Source organism: Zonotrichia leucophrys, chromosome 4, assembly GCF_028769735.1.
Source record: "Zonotrichia leucophrys gambelii isolate GWCS_2022_RI chromosome 4, RI_Zleu_2.0, whole genome shotgun sequence".
In the NCBI taxonomy this organism is placed as follows: domain Eukaryota; kingdom Metazoa; phylum Chordata; class Aves; order Passeriformes; family Passerellidae; genus Zonotrichia; species Zonotrichia leucophrys.
In genome coordinates this window covers 55,829,012-55,853,145 of record NC_088173.1, presented here as the reverse complement: position 1 = coordinate 55,853,145, position 24,134 = coordinate 55,829,012, and the positions used below count along the sequence as shown (strand labels likewise).

The 24,134-nt window shown below is 37.9% G+C and overlaps 1 long non-coding RNA gene across 1 annotated transcript; it reads right to left on the bottom strand.

Annotated features, from left to right (window-relative positions):
- Positions 1–1,378: 1,378 nt before the first annotated feature.
- LOC135447469 (uncharacterized) lies at positions 1,379–23,749 on the bottom strand. Its single transcript, XR_010440147.1, has 5 exons — positions 23,675–23,749; positions 18,476–18,563; positions 7,186–7,298; positions 6,886–6,972; positions 1,379–1,769 (listed from the first exon to the last, which is right to left on the bottom strand). It is a non-coding gene; the product is annotated as an uncharacterized LOC135447469 (long non-coding RNA).
- Between the last annotated feature and the right edge of the window lie 385 nt (positions 23,750–24,134).

Genomic DNA, 24,134 nt, shown 5'->3' with positions numbered 1-24,134 from the left:
GTAAGAGATTCCTCTGCAAGTGTTTGTGTGTGTACATATATAATATTATTTCTTATCATTCTATTGACTTCCCTTACTTGAACTAAACCAAATGAGCTGTGCAAACAGCATTGCTGTGTCATTAGAGGAAGAATCTGTGTCAAGTGGGAAGAGCTTTCAGCCTGGCATTAGGACTTCAGAGGAGACCAGCAGAAGGTGCTGGTGATGCTCAGCATGTCCCAGCCACTGGATCATCAAGGCTGTTGTCTCTTTTCTCAGTGATCTTCATAATGTGTCAGGTTCAGCTTCTTTCCTCACTGTCCTGCCATGCTTGACATCTGTCAGAAAGATGAATTCCTGAGGCTGACCCCCCTGATTGATAAGCCTGGGATTGATCTTGAGGGGCAAATGCCAAATCTTTAGGGTCAATCCTTATCACCATACACAGAAGGAGAATGCAGTCTCTCTGAAATAACTCAACAACACTTAAAAAATAAAATGAAAAAACAAATTAAGAATTCTTTAACATGTACCTGACTATACTTGGAAAGAGGTACAGATAGACCAAACAAAAATGTGTCATGATCTAAAATCATCATCCTAGGATCTTCTGGTTAGTGACAGTCATGTTAAATTATCTTCTGTCATGCTTTCTCTAAGTGGAGCCCAGTCACTGACATATCCTGTCCTTGGCTTTCTCTCTCTGAAGTAAATACAGGCTGAAATGACTGTATTGATTTTACATTTTGTCTCTTAGTTAGAATTACTTCAGTAAGTGCATGCTCTCTCCCAAAGTTTTCTACAATCTGCAGTCCTAATGACTGATTTAATTAGGCAAACTGCTCATTTCTTACCTACAGAAATATAGTTTTGTTTCACAGAAATTGCTTTTTTTCATTCCATTTAAAGATGCCTTTGAAATTCTCCATTCTACCAGTGAAACTTCACACACACAGAAATGTGTTTTTGATTGTAAATCTGCCTAGTTATAGATGCAGTGCAGCATATCCTGGCAGATAAATGGGTATTTCCAGATTGCACTTTCTCATCACAGATTTAAGCACCTAAGTTTTTCAGAAAGCTGCGTGTTTATCATGCAAATCCATAAATGAGGACAAAGAATACGTCTCTTTACCAGGCCTTGTCAGAAAGTAGATATGAAGTTATAGAAAAAGAAATCATTTGGGATTTTTGACTTAGATGACCCTTTGAGACAGCCTGCTGAGTTTTGGAGAAATGCTGGTAACAGTCTGAGTTATCCTGCAATGTAAAAACAAGTTCTGCTACTAGAACCTATCTGTAAAAATGTTGGGCTGTTCATTGCTGGATTCTTGCTGACTTTAGGAATGTACTGCAGGCACAAGAGACTTGCAGAAAAAAATCAGGCACACAGATGAAGCCTGGTTAGACAGCTTAGTTCTTTAATCCTTGATAAGATTAGAAATTTCTCCATTACAATTTTAGAATACTGTGCATTCTTTTAAAAAGCAGGTCTGTGTGTCAGGGCCAAAGTAATTTTAAAAAGGAATTAAAGTAAAAGTCTTTATACAAGGTCATGTATTTCAATTACGGAGAAAGATGTCCCAGAGGGAATACAGTAGTATCTACCAACAAAAAGCTTTTTGCTACCTTATTCCACAACTGGTTTGTGATTCCACAATCCCCTGATCCTGCAGAGGATCCCTGTTGCACTGGTCAGTACCAGAGTCAGTGTGGGTCAGTAATGGTCCCCTAAAGCAACATTCTGATGTTCCAATGTGGGTGAGAATGATGCAAATTTGCCCCTGCAGCTGAAACAAGGAAGAAGTGTGGAAGAATAAATGTTTCAGTACTGCTTCTGCCAGGTCACTTCTGCTGTGTTTTGTTGGCACAGCCAGCAGCAAGCTTGTGCGATGGTTTCTGTTTGGTTTGAAGTGGAGATCCCTGTCTAATCAGTACCAAAATGAAAGCATCGGTTACTTCCACACAGAATGCTGCACTACCTTCAGGGATGGCCTGGGAGAGTCAAGGATGCACTTTGTAATCATTTGCCCCTAGTCTAGCATTATGTATTATTATAGTAATATTTCAATTGCCTTGTCAAAGGAAGAAGTGCTTTGCACACAATTCTTACTATCTTTTTCCGTGGAGAGAAGTGTCTCCTTTTCAACTAATATCAGAAAATATGATCTATCCATCTATCAAATTTTCAGACACTACCTACATGGCAGATTAACAGATTTCATTCAAATGCATTTTAGGGAAGATGAATAAATCCTTTTAAAAAAAGATAGTGACACCTGCCCACAGTACCATTTGGTCCAATTCCAAATCTGATGGAGCTATTTGAAGTTCTTCCTAGATTTTCTGAAGCAATATGGAGAGTTGAATTTGGCCCTATCTATAGAAAATGACTTGCTACTTTATTGTGACAATTTGGGGATAGTGCATATTGATCCTCCTACTGTAAGTGATACAGGTTCCATTTTAATTAGATTATTCTGGTAGCAGTACACCAAATATTACAGTTTCTATAATAAGTTTATGTGTAAATTATTAATTATTGCATTATTACCTTAATAAATGCTGAAGGTACAATGAATTTGTGATTAAAGGTGCATTATGAGAAGAAAATCACAGCATCTTTTAAGTTCTGTTGTTTACTGCTAAGCAATGATATTACTGTGCTATGACACACTTACAGCATTTCCAGCCATCAGCATTAAGCTACCATTTAGCCAGTTACCAGTTTATTTTGAGATCATCCTCTGTTGTTAAGCAGAAAACAGAATCAATGTGCAGAATGTAGTGTTTTGGAGGTGGGAAAGCTTTGGGCTTAAGCTCCTCAAATTTCATAACAAATCTCAACTATCAGCAATGTTTCTTGGAGCTGATGTAATAGCCAAAACAATGAACAAAAGGAATGACTCTTTCACAGGTGAAGACACATATCTGATGTCAGAGGATTCTGCCCCAGGATGAAGTGTTGAGGTGATGGACAGCATTGGCTGAAGTATTCCTATTTTAACAGTAGCACTATTAAAGAAATACACAAGCTTTTGGTACTCCACTTACCTAGAGTTCCCCACTATAAGAAGAGACAACAAGACATTTTTCATGTTGTTGCTTAATATGTTTTCATCATATACATTCCTGATTAAAGTGAAAAGTTCTATTGGAACACAATTATGAGTCTGATTACCAGTGTAACTTGAGCTGGTGTAGTTTTGGTATTTAAATTTGCATCACTATCTAAATTTTTTAGCAAACTTTCTTTTTAGAGAAGAAAAAAAAAAGAAAAAAGAGAGACCTTTTTTACCCACACAAAACCAAAGAAAGCTTTCAATTTATTCTTCATTAATATTCTATCTTACTGTATCGGCTCTGATGCTTATCTGATTCCTGGCAATTCTGTTAAGCAGTGCTAAAAGAGATTTAAACATCACATTTGCTGCTTGTGGAAAGTTCATAATTTAAGGAAAAAGAATTATTACAGTTCCACTGTTAGTTTTTATGAACAGGATATTCACATCTGACCCAACAGTGTACTGCATGGAGGCTTTTGCAAGCTCTCAGCAAGATAAAACATCCCTGTGAAGTGAGCAGTCCAACTCAGTTACCTTAGAGCTCTAAACACCAATTAACCCTGGGGTTTAGCTTGTATTTCTTCCTTCTCTGTTGTCATTTATATTGCAGTTACAAACTTAATTAGATAATCTATCTGGATGTTTCATGTTTCTATTTAAAATGACAGATTCTCGTGGATAAGGTGATAAAAAAGTCACATGTGTGGGAGCTGTAATGACAGCGATGTGGAATTTCTTTTAGCTTTGAGTGATGGTGAGAATTTATCTTCTAAGAGACAGATATAATTTTCTAGCCACAGTTTGTTTTCTGTGTTGCACATCAATGTTTGCAGCTGTCCTGTATTTCTCTTCACCATATGCCAAGTATAAGGTTCTTTTGCATCAACATGTCACTCTTGCTTAGTATCTTTAAAATTAGTTGAGAATTGATGAGCTTGATGTATATTGCCACATTTTGTCTTTTCTGCTTCTAACATTTCTCAAATGCATAAAGTAGGCAGGTTTGATGGGAGTTGGGAAGTTACTCTAGGTTGAACTGATGCTTTCATCCATATAATATCATAGAATAGAATCATATAACGCCCTGAGATGGAAGGGACCCACAAGGATCATTGAATCCAACTTTGGCTCTGCACAGGGCAGCCCAGAAATAACACCATGTGCCTGAGATTAGTGTCCAAACCCTTCCTGAACTATGAGTTAACTGTAAAATGTTACACACACACCTCAGTTACATACTGTTCACAAAAAGTGTGCTGTAAGCCAGGAACAACACCATATATTTTCATTTCTTGACACCTGGTCTACAAATATGTACTTAGTCAGATTTCCTTTAGACAGAGCAGTCCTTGAACATAGGCATTTAGGCAACTATGAAATTTTAATGGTTATAATCTCCAATGCATAAATTATCTGAATATATGAAATTTCATATTGATACCAAATTAGCAAAGCAGTGCTGAATAACCTTTCTTTTTCCCCTTGCCTTCCCAACTGTCCTAAATCAAGTTTCTTTTCATAGCCCAGGATATGGGTGAGGATAATAAAAGGTCAATTGCTGCATGAGGTATAAAATTTTTTGCTTGTTACACATAAATTGCAGGTGCACATAAATATATAGAGGGAGAAATTGCCCAAATACATATATATATTTTTTGCTGACTTTAGCCAAATTTGCCTGAGTGTGAGCCTGTTACTGAGTTGCTCAATGCTCCCAGCTTCTGAAGAGTAAAAAGTCACCAAGATTTCTCTATTTTCTTACATTCTCCCATAGTCCAGACTTAGCTGAACTATCAGGATCTTCCTAACAAAATGAAAATACACCAACATATTAATTAGAGGCAAAATAATAACCTATAACTGCAGTTAGGACAATAGTCTAAGCAAGGCAACAAATGCTTATTCTGCCTTCTCTAGAGAAATGCCAGATCAAAATATAAGGAATTAAACACAACAGATGGCTTCTATGACTAAGGCCAGCTCTCTAAGCAACATGGGTTATAAATACCCTTATTAAACAAAATTACTTGCATTTTGGAGTCAAAACCAGAGACTTTGGTATATTTCTCTTCCTATGTAAGTGTCTGAAAGGTTTTATTTTTGTTCCAGAACAGAACAAAAATACAATTCTAAAGTTCTTTTGATACAAAATTTTCATCCTCCTCAGTCTAGTGCCAGATACTTCCTGAGAATATGTGCTTTTAATCTCTCTACATCAGTCGAATTAACTTTGACACATAACAATCTGTGGCTTTCAGAAATAACACCTAAAGAATAAATCTTTTACACTGGTCCAAATGTTTAGGAGTTTAGAAGGAAGTAATTGCCTAGGCTATTTCACTAAGCAACCAAAGAGACTGAAGTGCAGAAATTTTCTCTTTACATCCTCAGAAAACAGTCAAGGTATGCAGAATGTGAAGAAACACCTCTTCTGTTCTCACTGCTGCATAAATGAAGATGCAATTGAATGGGGTAATTTTAGTAAATCCTGGAAGATTAAATGAAGGCAATCATAGAATGAGTGGTGTTCTTTTGTATATAAAACACTAAGAACAATCTGCTGTCAAAGATGTAAAGTTTTCTTATGAACATACTTCATTGTGCCCAGGAGCTGAATAGTTTATTACAAGCTTGCAGATCAGCATCTCTGTAGTCCACCAACAGCTGTATCATTGAAATACATCTATAAAAGGGATCAAATGTAAATAACGAAACAGGACTTACCCATGACCTTCCACAGCTATTGAAAAGTGTAAGGAAATATTACTTTAAGCCATAAATGTACAGTAGAGATAATGCCAAGAGAATTAAACAACCATCTGGTGTAATTATTCATGTTCTCTAAAAATAGTTTGCATGTGAATGTGGCACCATATTTCCCTATATAATTTAGAGGTTTGAATCTAAAGGAAAATTACAGAAAATCACAGGAAATAAAGACTACACTCTCTCTCTCTTCTTTTTTTTTTTTTTTTTAATGCAGATTAACACATTCTCTTCTAAATAACAAGGCACAGGGAAAAACGCAGGGAGTGGGGGTGACTGGAGAGAGAGGAGTGTAGTATTGGTATTTCTAAAGCAGACCTACATGTGACAACCCATCTGAATTCATAATAATTTTTCCTTTATGTGCTGGTGTTTTCATGATACTTTGTAATACAGATATTTTTGGATTGTACAGTTATCAGGTGAGGAATTGCATGAAGATTTTGGTGGCTGCTATTCTAAATATACGATGTAAAAATGGGTTTGAAGTAATACAAATGTTAATAAGAGAGATTTTTGTCAGAGAAATAAATCATTCATCTCTGAGGAGGGCAATTTGTGCATAAAAGACCATTTCTGGTCCCTGCTACAAGAACCTACTAACATTTCGATGAGAATCAGCCTCAGCAGTCTCCAAATACTGGCCAAACTTCTTTAGCAAGCCACAGACTGAACTGTGTTTGAATACTGCATTCAAACAACTCAAAACCAAATTAAAGTAGTAGCACCCAGTCCAAGGACAAACTGCAGAAATTGTTCTCCCAGTCCAAGGACAAACTGCAGAAATTGTTCTCCCCACTCTTAATTACACATTTGTGTTCTGTTACAGCAGGAAAAAAATATCTATTTATAACACAGGCAGTGCTATGAAATTGTAAATTCTGTTGGACAACCTGAGAAAAATTCAGCAGAAGTATTTTTCAGTGAAAATATGTGACTAATGCACATCAGTAATGAATTTACAGAGAATGTGAAATTACTGCTCTTCACTAAGATAAGATGACCAGAATCACCACAAACGAGGATATAAACATGTGTGGAGAGAATGAATGGATGTTGATTGCAAAATAAATACCTGCAGTAGGTGTTGTTTGATGTGTCTTTTCCCAAGACTGCATGTGTGCAGGAGATCATACACTGTGTACTCTGGGAGCCAACTTTCCTATACAAATATGGACAACAGAGATGTGAGCTTAGCTATAACTCTCCCATATCAGATGGAGTTGGACCTCTGTGTGTAAAAAACCTCAGTAAAATATTATCTCAGAAAAAAAAAAAATTTGGAGTTAAAACTACCACTGGAGGCAAGAGTAGATAGGAAAATCAAAAGCAGACATTCTCTTGCTGCATTTTATTTTATGAAAGCACCACTTACTTCAGTCAGGCCTCAGGAGACACAATTGCACTTGATCTCAATTCTCAATTCCTTCTTCTAACTTTCAGTGATGGTCTAAAGTTTAGTGGTTTGGTTTCAATACTCTCAGAATCCTATTAAATAGAGAAATAGTGAATTCCTTCCTAAATCATCTAAGTAGAAATGAAGAACAAGTAGGCAGCAGGATAGCAGAGTTAGGAGAAGGAAGAGCTTAGCTTGTGAAACTCATGTTCCTAGGAATTTGTTTAGTTGTCAGTACAGACTTTACATACTACTAGAATGAGAAGGAGAATAAAGATTGACACTAAAATGGACAGTAACAGTACTTTTATGATTTATTCTCACAAAGTCAAGCTGCTATAAATGCATCTCCACACCTGTTTAGACCAAAATAAAATTTTTCTATCACAATGGTCTCTTGGTTTCCTCAGCTTTTTTTTACTGAGGAATTAATTCAAAATAATTAAAGAAATTCCATGATGTTTTTGTTTTCTGTCAAGTGCTTGAATAAAACCAGTGCTCAGAAGATAACCTTTCTGTGGGTTAACACAAAGGCTACACACACATGTAAAATGAGTAAAGGTCAGGAATTCGTATCTTGTCTTCACTTCTTACAACGTTCTGTATTATTTTCTTATAAATATATTCATTAGCTACTAAGAGCTGCCCTTTTAACATATGCAGTATATATAGTAGAAATGTCTAGATAAAAAGTAGAAGACTACTATAGTACTCTTGTATATATTTCACTAACATTTAAAACAGCTTCTTTTGCCAACAGCATTCCTTCCCTTAGTACCAAACATTTGCTTTTAAAACATGATTGCTTCCTCAGAAAAAAATTGGTTTGAAAGCAATGTTTTTCTTACAAAGATAGGGTACTGTATCAAAAGTAATGTCAGGGCATTCTGTCTGATGAACAAATGGATTTATTATAAGAACAGGAAAATAAAACAGTAATAAAAGTAAATATCATCCTGTCCACATTCTTCTTTTCAAGGTAAAATCTCCACATACACTTACGTTAATTTTACAAAAAATAAATTGGATATTAAACACCTGTATATACTAATAAATCTCTAGAGATATGGAGGAAATCAGGAAGGTTGGGAAAATATTTTCCATCCAGAAGCTAGTGCTTGCTTTCATCTAACTCCTGTTTCAATTCAACACATTAATCATGTCTTTCTCTTGAAATGCTTAAGATGACAAATCCCTTTTCAGAACCATGCTTGCCAATACTTTTTATATTATTAATCAGGAAATAACAACTTCCAGATAACCATATTGGATGACTAATAAAATGTTTCATGTATCCAAAAAATCAAACAACTTCAGTGAGCTCTTTACTAGGAACAAAAGCCGTTTGAGCATATGCTATTTATGTTAATTGGGGAAGTTGTTATCTGACAATACTTACACCACGTCTGTGCCAAATTCAGAAAGACAAAAGTTGTCTCTCCAAGAGCTATTAATACGTTACTGTGCCTTTTGGGATGGCTGTTTAAATTTAAAGACACTTTAAAAAAAATGTTTTGCTTAGAGACGCTATTTTGAAAACAGAGAAGCTTCATAATAAGTGAGATTTAAATCAGAACAGAAATTTGTGTTGCTTTCTGAAACCAAAGAAATATGCCTTAAGGTAGGTCAAGCACAGGACAATTTAAAACTCAGATGTTGACAACTTTTTACCTCAAAAGCAGTGTAATGACCAAGTTGACAAAAATTACAGCCCTGAATGTGTAATACCAGGCCCCTTTCATGATGTGAAACTGCTAACAAGAGAGAGGTGAAATGATGAAGGAATAGCAGCAGCTAATTTTGAATCCAGTCGAGCCTGAAGGAAGCATATTTTCCTTTTTCTATGAAACTCTTGAAATGGTGGGGTGCTGTAAATCTCTCTGCAGTGAACAGGCAGTAACAGATGCCACTCCCTTCCTGGAGTGAAGAGCTTCAGGGCTGCTCACAACAGAAAAGCCACCCACAAACACAACATGCAGAGGAATAAAATTCAGCTTGGAAGGAAATGCCCGTGTCACACAGTATCTGCACTACGGTGACTTCATGGAGATGATTTTAATATGGATGAAATAAGGCAAAGTTATTAATTATTACAGAAGTTGAAATAATTTTCTCTTGAACTAATTGAAGTAGACATTAAAATAGCATCAAAATTTGAGACAATGAAAAGTTCTCCTTTAAAAAAATTGAATACTTAATGCTTTCAATCTTGAATAAGTATTGGAAGTAACAGTTGTAAACAGAAGGGACAAAAGTGAAATAAAAGAATTCTCTATATGCATAGATTTTTCTATTATTAAAATATTGCCCTTGAACTATTTTCCTGAGAGGGGGTAGGTCATATCAATTACTTAGGAAACCATTCTTCTCGATATCTGGCACATAAACTAAAAAGGACCTTATCATTGGTATGGAGGTTCAGTGCACTCTATGGAGTGTAACACACACAAAATGGTATCTAAAAAACACAGTATGCTAATAAATGCTTCATTATGCCCAGATTAAGGGGCAAGTCCCCTCAAATGCACAAAATGCAAGAGATATAGTACTATTGGTATTTCTATGAGATCACAGTAAATCACAATTTTGTTGCATTCAAAGGATCTTCTGTTAAATTATGCCTTACCAGTTTATGTCAAAAGCCCATTGAGTGTTTTCTTACATAACATCTGTGTCAGATTACAGATGCAGTCTTTCAAACCATCAATACTGCCGATTATATTACCTAAACAGCTGAAAATATATTATGGAGAAAATCCACAGATGTCCATAAAAGCCCAAAGAAGAACTGTCATCGTGTTTTAAATACTGTAATGTTTGTGTGCAAATGAATTAGAGAACTCAACTACCTGTCACCAAGCTAGTAACTGAGACATTGCTATCAACTTCTTGGTGGATAGAAGTTAATAGTGATTAACTGCTAATCTAATTAATTGAAAATTCACTTGGGCCTGGATTCATCCAATGGAACTTTAGCTACTTTAATGAGATATTCAAATTAGAAAATTTGATATAAGAAGTAATCTCCACAGTTTTTGGAAAGATCACAGCCATTCTGAGTTTTTTATGTGGTTATTTCACCATTAAGAGGTGTCAATCTTCTTCTGTCACCTCTTTCAGCGAAGAAACACACTCAGGTGACTAAACTGAAGATGTGGGGACAATGTCGAATTGAAACACCTCTGCCACAGTGAGTGATGACTAAAAACCCTACTAAATCTGCTGGGCAGTTATTAAACTTAATGTTCAGATGTTGATCCCATCGAGAGACATCTCTGTATCAACTGAAATTAAATCATCATATGCTTAAACAATTAGAGTGGGAAAATCTGAGAGTTCAAGCATTTAAGATGTTTAATAGCTACATCAAACATTTGCTGCAGCTACACTAAGCTCAGCAATATCATAGTTTAAAATAAAGCATCTGAGGTGGTTTGTACACTGAGTGTAGTGTCCTTGTTATTAACTGCAATGATTATTCTGATCTCACTTTGCAGACCAAGCAGTGATGTGGTGACCAATAATGCAATTTGTAGATAGATTTTAGGGCTAGTTAGCAAGAGAAGACTGCTGTTCCTGGGCTGTTCCTGTTACTACTTTGTTATCTTGAGGTATGGACAGTCTGTTTCTGATTAGTCACTGCCTCAGTGGTGTCTGTGATGAATACCTAACACTGGAAAGCAAGATATTGCCCTCTGGTGTTGTAAACTGTTGGTCCAGGAGACATAGTGGTCACATAGTCTATATATGCAATGAGGAAATTCTCGAGGATTATGCCGACCTCTGAATAGAAGTTTATCCAAGAAGAAGTTGGATTATTAAGACAACTTTATGCTACTTTTAAATCTTTACTTTTAACTATTTGACTTAACACTAGAAGCATATTGCTCAACAGGATTTTGTTATAACAGCTATTCCTTGGGCTCTGAAAAGGTTTGGAGATACAAGTAATGCTTGAGTCATGCAGAAGCCAGAGTATGGCTCAGTATGTACTAATGGCAAGAAGTAAATTAGCCCATGAGCACACGGTCTTGGTCTCCTATCTCTTGTTTGGCTCACGCTGTACTCAGATCATCATTGGCTTCAGCACACAGAGTGCCGTGCAGACCTAACTGCTGTAGAACGAGCACAAGGCTCAGGAGCACAGAAACAGTAAGCAAATGGAGCACAGAGGATCTGATCCTTCCCCCTATGATCCCTCTCCCAGACTCTGTTTTCTGCCCCAAGGATTGTTTACGCATTTTGGCATTGAAGAATCCACAAATAAAATACAGGAGCAATATGTGAGCTGGCCTCTTCCTGGGCCAGGCTGTGTGTTATGAGGCTGTAAGTAACATTCCCAGTTGTTTACTTTCTTCTCCTTTCTGGCCCTCTCAGTCTTGTTTTTTTCTTTCTGCACAGTGGTACAACTTTGACAGAAGAGCAGTGAATTAACTTCTATAATTCTTGTCTTAAACCAGGAGATGAAGGCACAGCTTCTGGGATATGCAAGATAATTTGAACTGCCTCTAAAAGTCCTCTGTTAAAGTAAAGGTGGACAGAAACTGACACCTTCCTTTTCAGCTGAATTTTCAAAGAGAACTAGAAGACAGCATCCAAACAAGAGCAGCAGCTAAGGCACTGAAGCCCTCCAGGCTGTAAATACCAATCTTTCACAAGCACCAGCTTTAAAAGTTTTCTGAACTGCTGAAAGCTGGAACAGAAGTACAAATTTCTCTCTGCCTCCAGCTTTTCCTCCTAGCTCCCTGGCTGAGGCATCCTCAGTTCAGATGAAATTTCACAAGGCCAGCTCATAATCATAAATCTCAGCCAACAGTCTCACTCTTTCCACTTGTGATGCCCAGAACAGGCAGTTTCTGGAATATGTCAAATATAGTCATAGCTGACTAAGGCCTCAGTACAGAGTTGTCTGCTCTCCCTTTTCTCTATAATTCTGTTATTTCTGCACCAACATGACAGAATCACAGCTCTAGTCCACTGTGTCAGTGCAGGTTTAGGGGTTTCTGTAGCTCCTCATCAGTGGTTTAAATTAACACACTGAGCTATGAACTGGAGCAATGAGGTGCAAATCTAAGCTCTGTCCTACTGCCTCTGCTCTCGAGGGCAGAAGGACAGAGACAGAGGAGAGCCAGTTGCAGAAAGAAGTATTTTAATTTCCTACTTGTGCACAGTCTCTGCTGCCATCACAATCAAAGATTTAGTACGCTACAGTGAATCTATAGCTTAGAGGACTTTCCTTTAGCTGACTTTTAAGTAAAAGCAACAGATTTCATCCACTACCAAAATGTTCTGGAGTTTGCCAAATATCAGTTGCTAGGTGGCCAAGTTTGTTATCACAGAGAAATATTTTGTTTCTCTGATGGTATAGTGAGCACATTCAATGAGTGTCACCAGAAGTGATCACTCCGTGCCATTTTCACAGCTTTTGGCCTCAGCTACTGCTACCACACAGGGAAGGAAAATTCCATAATATGAGATAAAGCAGAGCTCAGAGAATAAAAAAAAAAAATCTTTGATGCTTTTATTGTGGATAAATTGTAGAGCTGGCACACCCTGCTGCTTTCCACAGACTCAGATCAAAAGAGAGATCATCTGGCAAAAATGTACTAGACTGGCAACTCTTGAGTAGATGGTGTTGATTTAATGCTGTTAAAGTCACTTGAGAATAGAAACTTCAGATAAAACAGAGAGTGACAAGTGCTTGTAATGAGTTGCTACTTCATTTGAGTGGTTTAGAGCTTAGAAGTCACAAAACAGTAAACTTCTAAGTGCTTCAAAGACAACTTTTTTCCCCAGAATTCAGCATAAATTGAGCAAGGAGAGCAGTTCTCAGTGATACATACGCGAAGACAATAAATGGATTATCCTGAACTTGTATACATAAGTACTATTAAAACTATGGCAGACTTCTCTGAAAAGAAAAAGTATATCCTTCTTATTTACAATATACAACCTCTCCACTGGTCTTGTTATCTCATTCTTCCCAATGCAATTCTGCTTCATATGGGTTATTCAGGAAATAACAGCACTGAAAAAAGAAAGTGATTTATTGGTCTGTGAGTCACAGAAAATGTAATTTTGGCTTTGACATCTGAAGCTTTTAGGCACTTTAAAAACCTCTGAAGCTTTACTGCGGCCTTAGATCTGGCACAGCAACCTGAACAAGGACCTTCTGTGATACTATTTCTCTAAACAGGCTAAAGATTTTGTGAGTGATTAAGGCAATATTAATAATGACTTATGTCTTCAGTGGTATTTAGGTGTCAAATCCCCATAAAATAGGATTTGAGTAAAAGACCTAAGTACCTTTAAAGATCTGAGATCATATTTTTTATACAGTGAACCCCAACTTACATTATCTGCTTCTGCTTAAATTTTGAACCATAGCTCAATGTTCTTCTCTGCATGAGCATGAATTTCACAATCAGTTTGATCTGCTTAGCATGACATTGCCATTTCATTTATGTGTGTGCTTGCAGGGTTTTTTTATCCATGCCAAATACCAGAGCTGCTATAGATGTGTTGGTCAGAAAGAGAAAGCCATGAAAGCCCAAAAGGTCCATGGCTCCCAGTTCAGCATGTCCCTTGGCCAGGGATGGAGTTCCCTTTGCATTTTCTGTTTCCTGGGCTGGGCTGATCCTGCAGTGCCTCTCTGTGTCTGCAGGACCCCAGGCAGTGCAGGGTGACTTCTCCCTCAGCCCTACTCCCCATTCCAGGGAAAACTGCCCTGAGCAAAATTGGGAATGCATTCTATTTGTGAGTGCATTGCACCATTGAAACAAGGATTAAACTACTGGTTTTAATTCAATAATACACTGCTTTTGTCACTAATAGGGATAATTTTAATTAGTTGTAATATTTTAATCCTTTGATATTAATACAGATTTAGGAAACCATGTGGGAACAGGGCAGACAGAATACAGAAAATGGAAGAAAGGAAAACCACAGTGTTGCATAAAACTTACAGGAGAAGCATAATAATGCTCTGAAGCTGATTGAGCAGGCATTTTGACTTCAGAATGAGTTTTGGGAGGCAAATTGGGCACATAATCTTGAAACAGTATTTCCTATTGCATTAAAGGTTGCTTCATGCCATTAGAGGCAGGGAACTTGCAAAACAGAGTGGGAAGTGGTGAACTGAACATGGCCTGAAAAGCAGAAATTTTACTTCTAAGTTATACAAAGCGATAGGACCACTTCCTGCAGGTGTAGGCTATAAATCCTTGCTTACTCCAGAAACATCTCAGCCTGCTGGGTATATTCACGCAGAAACTCATGAAATATTATTTCCCTTTCTAAGTCTTTGGCATAGCCAACAAACATAATCACCAGTTCTTTTCATCCTTATCTCAGATCATTAACAATAGCTTTTCAACAATAAAATGCTAGTGGGAATGGCAACGGAAAATTATACTCAAAACCATGTTCAGTTAAATGTTAACTTTAAAGTACACGATGGGTTTTTTGTCATTTAGTTACAGATGTGAATACCTCTGATAGTAAAAGTTTTCCTTCTCTGTGATGCAATACAATTTTTTTCAGATGTACAAAATTTCAGTTGTCATTTTTTGGCAGTATTATATCTGCTCCCTTTACTATTTTTGTTTGAATTCTCACGTAATTAATTGTATATTTTTTGCAAAAAAAAAACAGTGGGAAAATATGCACTCTTGTCACTAAGAGCTGTTTATAAAAATTGTCAGTAAAAATTCTGAGAACATAGAAAATATCATGTCGGAAATTTCCACTATAACTTTATGAAAATTGAAAGTGTTGGCAATTTTAAAGTGTTTTGGGTTGTTGTAAAAGCTTGGTTTTTAATGAACGATTAAGTGCACAATGTCTGGCCATCTTCATAACATTTCTAATGATACAGCTGTATGTTGATCTGATATTCTTAAAGAAATGTTTTGTGTGGCACAAAGCATTTGCAGGTAATTTATCCCCAAATGAAGCAAAACACCTGTTGGCACAGCAACAGTGAGATGGAATGAGCTCAGTAAGTCGGCAAGTTTCTTAATTAACACAAAAATAGCATTATGTCTGTATAGAACAGCTTTAATTTAAAGTTTTGTAGAGAGCTATAATACCATTTATTCAACTAATTGAAAACAAATGGCAATGGCTTCAAGTCTGAGTAAGAACTAGGAAAATCCTTAGTTAAGTATAATCCTGAAAAATGTCTGTGTGTGTCTTTTTTCTCTAAAAATACATCCATTTACCAAACCTCAGTCAAAGCTTCTTAATCTCTCTCGTGCAGCATCACACTTGTAGAAAAATAAAAGCATTACTGCTGAAAATCCTGTACTATAATAACACAAAAACCAAGAGAGGACATACAATTTTGACATAAATGAGAATAGAGCGGTGTTATTTGTAAGCAAAAAACCTGAAACAAACAACCCAAAACAACAAACAACACCATAGGAGTAGTTTCATAAGGAAGTCATAAAGGATTAAGTCTGTAAATCTTGAAAAACAAACCCTGAAAACCATGGTTGAAACCATGGCTGAACTTTTCTAAGCACCAGAAGCAGTGAACTCACAAAGCTTAGAAAGGGGAAACCTGGTAGACCTGAATGTATTTGTGGAGCTGGTGTGGATTGTGGTGGAGAAGAGCATGAAGTCAAATGACAGAGTAGAAAATATCACAGAATCCACAGGAGCAAGTGGGAAGCTGAGTTTACAGAAAGCCAGGTGAAGACACAACTTAGGAAAGCATTTCATTAATGGAAACAGGTGAGAATTATCATACATTTATGCACTAAGTGTAGCAAGTGATAGATATTTGCATTGAACTGAATGACATCTATTCCAATGCCATACTCTTCTAAACAGAGTCCTATTTAAACAAATGCTAAGGACCAGCTAAGGCTTTGCTTGTCACTGTTTGTGGATGCACTTCTGTCCTTAGGCATACCTACACCAGATGACTTCTGTTCCCAGCTCACACCCAGTGTCACCCAACCTGAGGCAGTCAAAAGCACCTTGGTGGTTGCTCTACTCCAGCAGCTCAACAGCACAGGCAGAAAGAGGGCTCACAGTGCAGGCGTGACTCTCAGGCAGAAGAATGAGAGAAGAGCACTGTGGTGGGGGAATGAGGAGGGAGGGAGACACATAATTCAGTGGCCAGAAGAAACATCAAGATAATGAAATGCAAAAAATAGTTAACTGTACTTTGCTGCAGTAATCATATAACAACTAGACTAGTTTCCGCAAAGATTGTGTTTTTATAGACATAGGGATGGTGAGGGAGGGGAAAAAGGGAAGATCTAGGAGACACTGGGCAGTGGAGGATGCTGTAAGATTCCTTGTGTGTGTGCTTGTGTAAGGGTTCTACCCAGGTGATGTTTAACAGCACTGAGTTAGCCACAGCCCCCCCTGCCTCTGTAAGGCCCTGCCTCAATGCCATGCTGTTTGTGGACATGTACAGCAGCCATTGGCTTCTGGTCTTCTGTGTATTTATTTTATTTATTTGATATTTTTTTACTTATTTGATATTCGGTAGTGTTATTTGATTTAATATTCCTTTACAGCTCTTGGCTTCAAATTTGAAAAAAAAAAAAAAAAAAAGCTCCTTTTCACCAAATTCTCTAATTATTTATGGAATGAACACAACAGTACATTTCTTTTCCAGTGTTAAAAGGAGAACAAATAACATTAAAAAGAACAACTTAAACTCTCTGCTGTTTAAGGGATACAAAAAGCAATGAGAACAGGACCTAAATCAAACTATCATCTGGAGGAGAATAATAAATATATTCATAAAGTCTCCACACTAAGTGACTGAACACACAGCTCAGTCTTAACAACAGATTTACAAAACACAATAAAAGTAAAACCTATCCTCATAACACATCAAAGGAGAAGACCAAAGAGACAAAACAAGCATACACTTTTTCATTATTAGATGTTGAGTACCTAGAGAAACATATTTGGAGAAAGATTTGAATAGGGAAACATTTCTCACAGCAATGAAAAACATTACAATTTGAATTCAATAACAGCAAACAAAACAACCAAGCAGTCCAGGCAGGATTTGAAATGTGAACTGTGTAAATGTTAGAAGTATATTATTTTCTTTGATGTTTTACTCCTGAATAGTTTGGAAACCAAGAAACTCATCATGACTGTTTTGCAGGGCAATGAGACCACTTGCATGCATAATTTTGTCTTTATCAGAACAAATAGAAGTGTTTTCATTTGCCTGTCCATTTCTTCAGCAGTGCTTATGATATACAAAGAAACAAAAATGTTGAGTTACTGTGTCCTAGACTACCTTTAACCTGCTGCATACAGGCTCAGATGTTCACAGGTGAACTTTTCAAAAACAGAGCATTTGAAAGCAGATAGTTCATAAAATTGCTAATAAAAATAATTACATAATCAGAAGCATTAAAGCACATTACTAAATAATGAAAGTTAAAAAACCCCCACCAAACCAAACAAAACCATTTTGTTCATATTCCATTTAATCATATAATAATTGCAACTATCATTGCTGGGTAGATTGTTCCTGTCTATTTTTCACCTGGGGAATTCAGCTAGCTCTTTAATAAGCCAACACCACATTTCACAGCTCTTTATTCTCTCCTCATCTCCAGTCTACTACTTAATTTTTCTTAGAATTCTCTATCCTTCGTACACATACTTGTCTTTTTAGTTCCAATGATGGAAACACTTATTGATTCTTCAAATGCTCAAAATAAAACAAAACTGTTCACTAGACAATATTTTCATTCTGTAGGAACACCCTCTACAATCACAGGGAGGGATATGATACTGTATGAAAAACAATGTCTGGTTAAAGTATTATGAATTTCCTTCCATAAATTCTGCGCAGATTTGTACAAAATATTGTCATTCTGTCACATAACACAGCCCAGTATTTCTTCACTCATCAAATAGATACAGTTACATTATGCTTTCACTAAATCCTTACATTATAAATTATGTGAATGACATTGAGGCAGATTTAGCTATTAATGCCCTGAAATCTGCCCCCATTTCTTTCCATCAAGCCTTTGTAACATTCTGCAGTGGCACCTGAATTTTTTTATGTTTTCAGTTTCTTAAAAATGGAAAAAAATATTTTTCAAAGCATTTATTGATCTTTACTGGGACTTATCAACCTTCAGAGGGTCTTAGTGACTCAGGAGGGAAAATGACAATAAATAAAAATAAAGCTAAAATCAAATGTCCCCAAATGAAACAGAGGAAAAAGTGGACAACCTCAGTGATTACAGATGTTGACAATAAAAATACCCACTCCTTTGCATTTGGGATTGGCTCCTCCTTCTCACTGATTAAAGAGGCAGAAGACCCTTGATTTTAGATAAATCAGTTTTATCATCCACCTAAAAAACAAGAAATAAAAATAATAGCAGAAAAATTTGAAGCAAGAGAACAAAAACAAAACAGTGGTTCCAGTACTGCAGCATGACTTTTGTTTCCAGAGGTAAAGTGTTCATGTAAACATTCCTCTTATCTTTGCCTTTGCACAGTGAGAACCTCTGGGGCAAGTGGGCACAAAGAGCCAGGGAAAGCAGCTGGGAGTCATATACAGGAGCCTGCTTAAGTCAGCACAGATCACCCCCTCATCTGTTCTTCCTCCTCAGACTGAGACATGAGGAAAGGTGCTGCACTTGCCTTCTGGCATCTCTTTAGAGAAATGATCGAAACAAATGGACACAGATATACCTGAGAGAGAAAAATAAATACAATTCTCCCTCTTGTAAGGCATTTTTACAGAAAAAAAACTAAAGTACAAGACAGACAAATTCAGCCCTTAACACAGAAAGCCAAACTTACTCAACCATGTCAATAAGAAGACTTGAAAATAAAAGCCAATTGTAGCAATGCACTGAGTGAATGCTGGATTTCTCTTGTTTGTAAAATTCTTATGTATGTATTTTGATTTTCCTTGCCATTATATAACAGTGGATGAACCACCAGGGAAGAGCTCCATTACCACGAAAACTGGAAAACAAAGGAAGAAACAAAACTGCAGGTTATGCAGCTAATACCCTTCTGATCATCTACAAAATTTGATGGATTAGAGAGATGGGCAATCACCACCCATATGAAGTTTAACAAGTGCCAGATTCTGAACCTGGGATGAGCAAACCTGGTTGTGTATAAAGACTGGGGAAGAATGGCTGGAGAGCAGCACTGCAGAAAGGGACTTGAGGGTCCTGGTTGAAGGAAAGTTAAACATGAGTCAGCAGTGCCTTGGCAGTCAGGAGAGCCAGCCCTGTCCTGGGGCATCAGGCACAGCATGGCCAGCTGGGCAAGGGAGGGGATTGTCCTGCTCTGCTCTGGGACAGCCTCACCTCGAGTGCTGGGGGCACTTGGCCAGCACCCTGGAGGAGACTGAAGGGAAGGCCTCATCACAGTCTGAAACTTCCTCATGATGGGGAAAAGAAGGGGCAGGCACTGCTCTCTGATCTCCAGTGACAAGTGACAGCACCCAAGGGAATGTCCTGAAGTTGTTTCAGGGGAGGTTCAGGTTGGATATTCGAAAAAGGTTCCTCACTCAGAGGGTGGTTGGGCACTGGAACAGTCTCCGCAGGGCAGTGGTCACAGCCTGACAGAGCTTAGGAAGTGTTCTGACAAAGTTCTCAGACATATGGTGTGACTCATGGGGATGGTGCTGTGCAGGGCTAAGAGTTGGACTTGAATGATCCTTGTGGCTCCCTTCCAACTCAGTATATTCTATGATTTTATGATTCTGTGATTACAATTGCTAGCAATTGTTCTCAGTCTGTTACCCTGAATAAATTTTTTTATGCCAGAGTATTTTTTTCCATAACCTTACATCATGTTGCAAACACCACCCTTCCCATACATCAAACTGCAAAAGATGAGAACTAAGTCACAAGCCTTTTCCCCAGCCAGCAAAACTTCCATTACCAATGTGGAGATCATGTGACTTATCAATAAATTACATTTTGCAAGCTTCAATGCTCAGATTTTAAATGACCATTAGAGCTCAGATAGTCTCATATTAGAAAAAATTGTTCCTCCTGAATTTGGCCTCTATTTCACACAATCCTCAATTTTTTGCTCATTTTATCCTGTAGAAGGAATATTTTTAGTCCCATGGAACTGAGGAAAAAAAATTGACAATTATAAAATAATCACAAAATGCAAAGGCAAATGAAAGATTGCCATCTTAAATAAGAGGCACTCAAATATGACTTGCACATCACCTCAAGACACTGTTCACTGCCAGGGGAGATAATCAGATTCTTTAACCTTTAATACTAAGAGATACGCCCTCTTTTGATTAGACTTGAATAAGGACATGAGAATATAAAACAAGATTTAGGAGGACACTAGGGATTCTAAATCCAAAATGATGACCTAAAAAGGTTTGCTTACACTCAACTAGATGGGGATGGTGATGGGCTGTCCTCAGAAGGGCAGGGACAGGAGGCTGAGGGACAGCAGTGCAAACTGAGAGCAGAGCTTTCTGCATGCCCAGAGTCTTACAGAAACCAAAAAGGGAAATTTGTGCTCACCAGCTACACAACTCCTGGCCTAAACTCTGTCTGCCTCTGGCCTGGGTGAAAGTTTACTACACACCCAGATCACAGCATTGCAGCCAAAGAAACTGCTTGCCTAAAGAGCTGCTCAGCCTGATTCTTCCTGCCCTGTCCCTGGAGAGGGTACCAGAGCAGCCTGGAGAAGCAGCAGTGCTGTGGACATGCTCTATGGAATTCTTCTGAGGAATCATCTCCAGGCTCAGAATCCTCAAAACCACTTATTATTTGGCACAAAACCTATAAAACAGGTGTTGTTGCTGAATCTATCTATGACAAAATGTCAAGTTAGAGAAGAGTAAACTAGAAATCAGGGCTGCCTGCCTTTATCTGGAGCTCAGGGAAGCTGTTCAAACCCACAGTTCTCATCTCTGAGTAGCAGCAAAATTCTTCTCTTCAAAAACATTTCTCCATATTCATAAAACAAGATCCAAGAGGTGAAGAAGCAGGAGCACAGTGATTAAAGTATACTTGTAGATGCAAAATCCTGAGATTCCTGCCTTCAGCACTAAAGCAGCTCTGCCTTAGAAATAAATCTTACAAATTTACAGTAAAGGTAAGGCTTTGGAGATCATGTAACATCAATCAATACCATCTCAATTTTCAGTTGTTTCTTTTTTGAAACTCTAAGATCAGACTGAAAGAGGTTACAAAGATGGAAGTGTGTCTCTGCATCAGGATCTTACTTCAAGTACTTACAGGTATGACTAAACACAGGCAAATGCGCAGTTTTAATGAAGTCAGGATCCCACTGCAGTTCTTTTTAATTAGAGACTCATTTCACGTACCTGATGCATTTGCCAGATATGAGTGAGATGACATAAAAACATGCATTAAACATAGTGCTAATAAGTACTATGGTACTATCAATAGTAATATTTCTTTTGTTTCACTGATTTCTCATCAATTGTGTTCACAGTAGTTCCTGACATTTTCTGACACTTTTCCTGTGTTGTACACTGACAGAGGTCAGCAGATTTTCTTGTAATCCTCATGAAACTTCAGCCAAAGCCTGGGGTTTCTGGTGCACTTTGGACACACAAACAGCTTCAGAACTGGAAGACTTCAGAAACTACACAACGCAAAGGTCGATTTCTATCAGCAACAACAGTAGAATATTTTCACTTATTTCCCTCTTTGGTATACAAAGGCAGGTCCTTCAGTTCAACAAATGCTGAGAAAGTTATTAATATCACACAGCAAAACCATCATAACTTAGTGGTGATATGAGACCACAAATTCCAAGTTGTCAGGGTGTAACAATGAAATTTAAGATGCAAAAACAATATACCAAGAGATAATACAGTGATAAGAAAGCAATATCCTGGAATCTTGAGAGCTGGCTAAACATATTAAAAGAATTTTTTAAAAGCCATGAAAAACCCATCAGTTCTTAATCTGCATCACTACCATCAGATTAATTTATAAATTTGAACTATATTTTTTGATGAGTCTACATCTATTCTAATAGAAAGAACAGATTAGTTTTCTGGGTTTTTAATACTGGCTTCTTTTGCTGAATAAAGATTCCATTTCTTTACTGAAATCCAGCTTTTCTTCATTATCCTCTTGGAACAGGAGCTGAAACCAGCCACAAGGGCCCAGCAGAGATCAGTCCCTTGCTCTAAGAGCTGTTGGTCCAGGCTTGGAGCTTACCCCTTGAGTCCCGTTCTTTTAAGTTCCTTTGGAGAACAAGCTAGAGATTTATAAGAACCAAGAATATTAAGGACATCACTCTGAGACAAAATTTAGGATGACTGAAGCACAGAGTGCCTTCTCTATTTCTTGTAGCTTCAGCTCTGTGACTAAGGTGGCAATTCCATCAATGGGTGAGATGGGATCATCCAAAAAGTAAAAGGGTTTAATGACAAAAACAACAAATGGGAGAAGCCAAGCAACAGACTAATTCCAAAAACAGGATAGGCAGGACATATATATATATTATATGTGTGGCCAGTTGAGAGGTGGAGAGTGGAGTTGAGGGTAAGGATCCAACCTGAAACAATGATTAGGAATATGTAAAACTCTACATCAAATGACAACCAATCAGGGGGAAGAACTGGGGAACTTTTTAGAATCACAACCTTATATGAACAGTTCTATTACCATATTCTTTCCCAGGAGTCAAAGCTGCTGGAATGATGCTTACCCTAAGATGAATATCAGTTAGGTTAACTACAGACCAGGTTCCCCCAGTTTCAACTTGATGCTTTCCGGCAGCTCAACTTCCACAGCTGTCCTTGTTGTGGATTAGAGCTAGCACACAAAGTCAGTAATCAGGGTCTATTTGCATCCTAGGGTGACTACAGACTGACTACTAAAATTTTGAAGTCAAACCCACATATTTTTCCCCACAATGATGCAGGAGAACCACAGCTCACGTCACGGGCTATACCTCCTCTTTCTGCCTGGAGGATGTCTATGTTTGGTACCAGAATCTTTGATCTATACTGTGGAGATTTGAAGAAGGCCCTCTTTAATCGCCTTACTAGCTCCTAGCTCGATGGGCCCATGATGCCTCAGGTCATCAGGGTGGACATGCCACCTATAAGTGGGCACAAGACCAAGGGATGGTTACATGGACAGTATTTCTCAGGTTATCCATGACTGTGAGACACATGCTGCCATCAAACAGGCCAAGGGAGCAAAGCCCCTGTGGGATGGTGGGCAGGGGTACAAATATAAGTTTAAAGAAGCCTGACAAATTGATTGCATAACACTGCCCCAGGCACACCAAGGCAAGCACTATGTGCTCACAATGGTAGAAGCCACCACAAAATGGTTAGAAACCTACCCTGTGCCTCATGCTATGGCCTATAACACCATCCTGGCCCTTGAAAGACAAGTCCTTGGGTGTTATCTTATATATCAAGAGTTCTCTTATCATTATAGTGCAAGGATTCCATATCACCAGAGCTTCATACCTCCTCAGTGTTTCTCATAGGCAACTCCTCTAAGCACTGACTCCTCCAGATCCTTGCAGTAGTCACCACCCAACTGCAGTTCCCACTAATCCACTCTTTTATACCGCTGCTCTTATTGGCTACAGGTGTGGCCTGTTAATATCAGCCCTGCTCCTAATCTTTAGTAATTGGTTCAGCTGCAACTCGTTGGGGGATAAGATTACATTCGATACCACCTTCATTTACCCATACTGTATCCCCCTACACTTTGGAGACATATACCCCTGAGAATATTGAGTCAGACAATGAGAGTCATTTCAAGAACAGCCTTATCAACACCTGGGCTAGGGAACATGTCATGGAGTGGGTGTACCATACCCCCTACCATGCACCAGCTGCAGGAAAAGGGGAGAAGTACAATAGACTGTTAAAAACCACCTTGAAAGCATTGGGTGGGAGATCTTTCAAAAATTAAGAGCAA